This window comes from Sciurus carolinensis, unplaced genomic scaffold, assembly GCF_902686445.1.
Source record: "Sciurus carolinensis unplaced genomic scaffold, mSciCar1.2, whole genome shotgun sequence".
Classification (NCBI taxonomy): domain Eukaryota; kingdom Metazoa; phylum Chordata; class Mammalia; order Rodentia; family Sciuridae; genus Sciurus; species Sciurus carolinensis.
The window spans coordinates 59659-65663 of record NW_025920167.1 but is presented as its reverse complement, the minus strand read 5'-3'; the positions used below and the strand labels follow the sequence as shown (position 1 = coordinate 65663).

Genomic DNA, 6005 nt, shown 5'->3' with positions numbered 1-6005 from the left:
CATTTTACCTGCATTGTGGGCTTTAGTATGAATGTTATATCTACAGTGTAGCATCAGAAACTGTTAAAATAACTGCTTTGTTGCCTTTAATACCAATATGATATACATATTGTAGTATCAAAAGCTGATAAAAATAGGTGACTTGTGACCTTATTATTGATATGATATCCATAATAGACCATGAGAACCTGATTAAAATCTGAATTTTGGCTTTTAATATTGATGTGATATTCATATTACAGCATCCTAAAGTGGTAAAGGGCAGCCCTGTGGCTAAATCATATTGATAATATAGTTTTTTAAAGTAATGTAATGAGCTGGATATGGTGGTATGTGCCTGTAATCCCAGTGGCTCAGCAGGCTGAGGCAGGATGATGGTGAGTTCAAAGCAGCCTCAGCAATGGGGAGGCACTAAGGAACTCAGTGAGACCCTGTCTCTAAATAAAGTACAAGATAAGACTGGGGATGTGGCTCGTAGATTGGGTGCTCCTGAGTTCAGTCAGTTCCCTGTACCAAAAAAGTAATATATTGGTTTATTCATAGTATCTAATATTAATACAGTATCCATATATAACATCTAAAACTATTAAAGTAGCTGCCTTTGACCATCATTGCTAATATGGTATCCAGACTACAGCATTTAAGACTAAAGGAAGAGCTTCCATATGACCTTTAGTACTAATATAATATCTACACTATAGCATTTAAAACTATCATAAGAGCTTCCCTTTGCCTTCATAGTACAATGACCACCTTCTGGACAGCATCTTAAGTTAATGTATTATTTTCCCTCTAGCCTTTAATACCAATATGATATACATACCATACAAGGTAAAAATAATATAATAGCTGCTCTGTGGGCTGCAATACTAATATCTAATCTATATGATCTAAAATTAATTAAATAGAAACCTGTGACATTTCACACTAATATATCTATACAATAGTATCTAAAGCCACAGCTGCACTGTGGTTTCTAATATAAATTATATTCTACTATAGCTTCTTTTATAATAGGTGTCTTGTGACCATTAATGCTAATTTGATATTCATACTATGGCATCTAAGTCTAATTTAATAACTTCCATCTGGTCTTTATGTTTGTTTGTTTTCAGAAACTTTCAGTTGTCCAAATTTTTTATCTGAAGTGACTGAAAAAAATATGATTCTAGGCTGGAGTTGTGGTTCAGAGGTAGAGCACTCGCCTAGCACATGTGCAGCCCTGGGTTCAATCCTCAGCAACTCATGAAGATAAAGTGAATATATTATGTCCACCTACAACTAAAAATATGCATATAAAATATCATTGAGTTACATCATCATCATTATTATTATGACTTTAAGAGAATATTGGTCAAATGAATATTATTTATTCCCCTTTTCAACAAGTACATAGTTGACATTGATAAGCAGCCAAGAGTGTTCAGAATGCCCACAAAATGTTATATAATACAACATGCCTGTTCACAGAGGAAAAAAGTCCAGGAAATAACTTATGTGACCTTCTTTATTTCATCATAGGTGACAAGTACAAAAGCAACACTGTGACTTGGAGAATATTTGACTATGTGCCCTTGAAGAAGCTTTGCCTCCTTCATCACAAGCAATCTTCCTCCAGCAGTGAAGCTTGTCTTTGGACATGATGTCAATTTCCTAGCACTCCAAGTGCATAATCATGCAGTGGTGAACAGTATCAAATGGATAGGAAGTCATACAGCAATGGCAGTGACAGACTGTGGTCATCCAACCGATAAAGATGTGAGTATTCTTGGGATCTGGAAGCATTCCCCTTGAAGAATCACAGATACCAAAGTAGACAGCTCAGTTGATGATAGTGCCCTGCACAGACACATCAAAGCCTTGGTACACCTCGGTTCGATCCCCAGCACCACAAAAAAAAGTATCAAGTTCTGAGCCGCAGTCCATGACTTCGTGTTGAGGGACTGCCTAACATTACAGAATAAAATGTCCCAAAGTCTTGGTACAGACCCTCAAGCCTATTAGATTTGTGGATGTTAACCAGTCAGTCATGCAGGCCTTTGAATTATCTTTCAGCTCCAACTTTCTCTACATCAGCTGCTAGAGAGGTTTGGGCAAAATCAACAGGATGCACAAAACATAAGGATGTGGATCCTGCAGCACCACCTGATGCCAGGTTGTTGTATCAGAATACCTGAGTCTGGCTACTTGGTAAAGAAAGAGGTTTATGTTGGGTCAGGATTTTGGAGGCTGAAAATCCAAATTTATGCAGCAACATCTGGAGGGGTTGTCATGCTGCAGTGTAACATGGCAGATGGAGGGAACTTACATGACAGGTGAACAGTATATCTGGAAGTGTCCAAGCAGTGAGGTGGCCCTACTTCTTAACACAGGTCTAGTCCTCTGAAAGCTAGCCTCACCCAATGAAATGGGCAGTATTCCTTTCTTTTTTTAATTTTTTTGTGGTGCTAGGGATTGAACCCAGGGCCTTATACTTGGGAGGCAAGCATGCTACCAACTGAGCTACATCCCCAGCCCCAGCAGTATTCCTTTCTGAGGGTGGTTTCCAATGATCTCCTACCAGACTCTATCTCTTACGATTTCACCACCTCTTAAATATTGTCAAACTGGGCACCAAGTTTCTAGCACACAAACTTTTGGGGATACATTCTCACCATATCTGAACCCTAGTAATCATGAAAATGTCATGTGCTAGGCCTAAGTTTGAACTTAACTCTGTGTAGTGAGAAGTAAAATGATAGAAAACAGACCTGAAAAATTTGAGCACTGAGGTGGCTGTTAGAGTAAAAGAAATAATGGGACATGGGCCAGGTTATTGTGAAGGTGTGGAGATGAGAATGCAGGTATACACTGATTACCCCAACCTCCAGCTCCTTCACCTCTTCCTGCTTCTGTTTACCCTCTCACCAGACCCATAGCATATTAAGGACAGTGTATAATTCTGGTAATCTTTTCTTTAAATATGTGTTCATAATGTGTGTTATAGTGACTTTTAAAGGAAACTTATTATATATTAAGTCCACTATTAATTACCAACAGGATATGTATTACAAAGTAAAAGTCATTATGATTTAAGTAGTGTCATCTTTTAGTGTATAACAAAGCTTTCATGTAAACTATTTTATTCTGAAATAACAGGTTGATTTTGCAGTATGGTTACATCAACTATAATCAACTTAAAGGATAAGATTACATACTTTAAAGATTAAAAAAAATACATACCTTATTAGCATATTGGGGTTTTAACTGTAGATTATGTGTTAAGTCTTTTCAGTTTTGTTTATCAGAACCTAAGAAATAAATTATAAGTCTAGTGAGAATAACTTGTAAAAGCATAAGTCTGTACAATGAGCCAGCACTGTAACCAGGAATAAGTGGCCTGGAGGAATTTCTAGAGGCCAAAGCAGGAGAAGGAAACCAATGTTTATTTTACTTTCAGTCCCAGTTTTGTAATGTTGCTCAGCAAAATTTTAATAGAAAACCTCCTTTATATTAATGTCCAAGGGATTATGGTGAGGACATTGGTCTGTCTGTGTCTCTCTGTCTCTCTGACTCTCTGGAGATCTCTTCTTTTTGTGGTTCTGGAGGTCAAACCCAGGTTACATTTCCAGCCCTTGCTATCTCTTTTTGACAAAGTTCTTCCACTATTACCTTCAGCAAAAACATCAAACATGATGAATACTTATATAAGCCCTTCTCATTTCCATTGGACCCTGAAGAGTTTTGGAAAACATGGTCTAACGTACAGAGCCTTTTTTCATCTTATGACTCTTCATGATACATCATTTTGGGGATAATCAAAAAATTTGTGTTGTGAGGGACTGCATTATATTTATTTTTAAGCCTTAATTGGATTTTCAGTGTGACCAAAAATAGGTTAATATTTTGAATAGATGTACCCTGAATGACTGGTGAATAGGCAACAGACTTGACCAAATCTAGCCTCATGAATCTATTTAAATGAGATTTCATGATCATTTTGTCCATATAATTAACTTTGGTAACCACTACTTCAAAGGACTGGATTGTGGCAATTTTTGATTTAACATTTTGTTTAAGTGAATCACACCATATTTGTCTTTCCATGCACGTTTAAGTTCCGTGAGCCTGTATTTGTGGTTGGCAGTTGCCTCCAGATAGCATCTGACAGTCATCGGTATGATTGGAAATATTGCAGAGCTAGAGTGCAAAGGGATGAGGAAGATCACATGAAGATATTACCGAAAGTTGGAGGCATACTAGTTTTGCCTATAGAGGATGAGGTAACTTTCACTGCCCTTTAACTTAGTGTCACAGGAAAGAAGTGAGTTGAAGATTGGGTGGTGTTCTTAGTGAAAGTGAAAGATACATTTTAATTCTTAAAGAAATACTCTTCACAGGCCTATGTATATAGAAAAAACTTGAAACAGACTGTAAATTTCTTAGACGGAGCAGAGGTAGAAACGGTCCTGCAGTGTTACCGAGGAAGTGGCCTTCCCCCTGTGCTCTTCCCTGCTGTGTGTGTGGTATTCAGAAAGCTGCTCCCTCCTCTTGTTTTCCCACCTGGAAAGTGCTGAGTTGAGTGTGATGACCTGTGTAAGCTGTCCATTGTTCATCCTTCATAAGTTCTTCAAACCCATTGAAGAGGAATCTTGTTCATGCTTGTTTTGAGTTATTTAACTTTAATAGTGAGTTTTAAAATGTTCCTTCATTACTATCTAGACTCATTTGAAAATATTCTTCAACTATTTATGAGCATTGTTAAATTTATCATTTCTAGCCTTAGTTTGGAATTATTAAGTACAATAAATGTATTAAGTACAAATTTGTTCAGAAAGAACAAATTTCTATTTTTTTATATTTGGTACTGGGGGTTGAACCCAGGATGCTTAACCACTGAGCCATATCCTCAGTCATTTTTATTTTTATTTTGAGACAGTGTCTTGCAAAGTTGCTGAGGCTGGGCTTGAATTTGTAATCCTCCTGCCTTAACCTTCTAAGTCTAGGATTAGAAACATGTGCCACCATGCCTGGAAAAGAGGACCTTTGTAAACTCAATTACATTTGATGTTTATAAAAATTCATTCCAAAGAAATATGATATTTTATATTCACATTAAACTAAATCTGAGCTGCTTGAAACACCTTGAAGTTTCTAGAGTAGAGGTAGATTTTCTATGATAACCAAGACCTAGCATGGTGGAATCCCTTGACATCACAATATGTCATTTATACCATTACCATGCACTGTACTTGAGCATATTGTTAGTTATCCTAAAGGCAGAATATAAAAAATATTCAATAAAAACATTCCTGGAAAAATACTACTTGAATGCTTCCCAGGTTTAAATCTTAATCTTTCAATTAAATCTTTTCCCCCTCTATATCTTTAATATTTTCCAATATTTAAAATGTTATTTCCTAATCAATGTTTTTTAAACATTTGTGGTATGAAATTTTGTGAATACCAAATACAAAAATGGGCTCCTGTTTATAATGAGTTGAAGGTACCTGTTCAACTTGAACAAGCTACATGCTGAACTGTTTTTTCTCTAGAAATACTGATGAGTATTTTCTGATTTGATAAAACTCCAAGTATCTTAGTGATTATATTCTTTTGTGAAATACCAAGTCAGGGCTAGAATTAGATTCTAATTCAGTAGCATCATGGAAGATCCTGCAGTCAACTTGTTAGTACTGTATCAAAAACTATTGTTTTATTAAATTACTTTAGTCAAATGACTGAATCAATTGGACATATGTTTTAGGAGGTAACAGCATGTATAGGTAGTAGTGCTTCCATTAGAAGGTATTGGAACTCAAATCTAACATGCAGACTCACCTGGCCATATTTGGATATCCCATTTGAATGGTACCATCCATCTTAAACAGAAATGTTTTTAATTCCTTTTATATTCTTGTATGATTCCTAAATGGAATTTCTGTAGTTGTATTTAACTATAAGTTAAATATAGTCCTCACTGGCAGCTCTTCCTTTAAAACAAAAATTTGACTGTAACCACATTA

The 6005-nt window shown here is 36.1% G+C and overlaps 1 pseudogene; it reads right to left on the bottom strand.

Annotated features, from left to right (window-relative positions):
* Window positions 1–1493: 1493 nt before the first annotated feature.
* Window positions 1494–2164, bottom strand: LOC124974678 (ADP/ATP translocase 2-like; annotated as a pseudogene).
* Between the last annotated feature and the right edge of the window lie 3841 nt (window positions 2165–6005).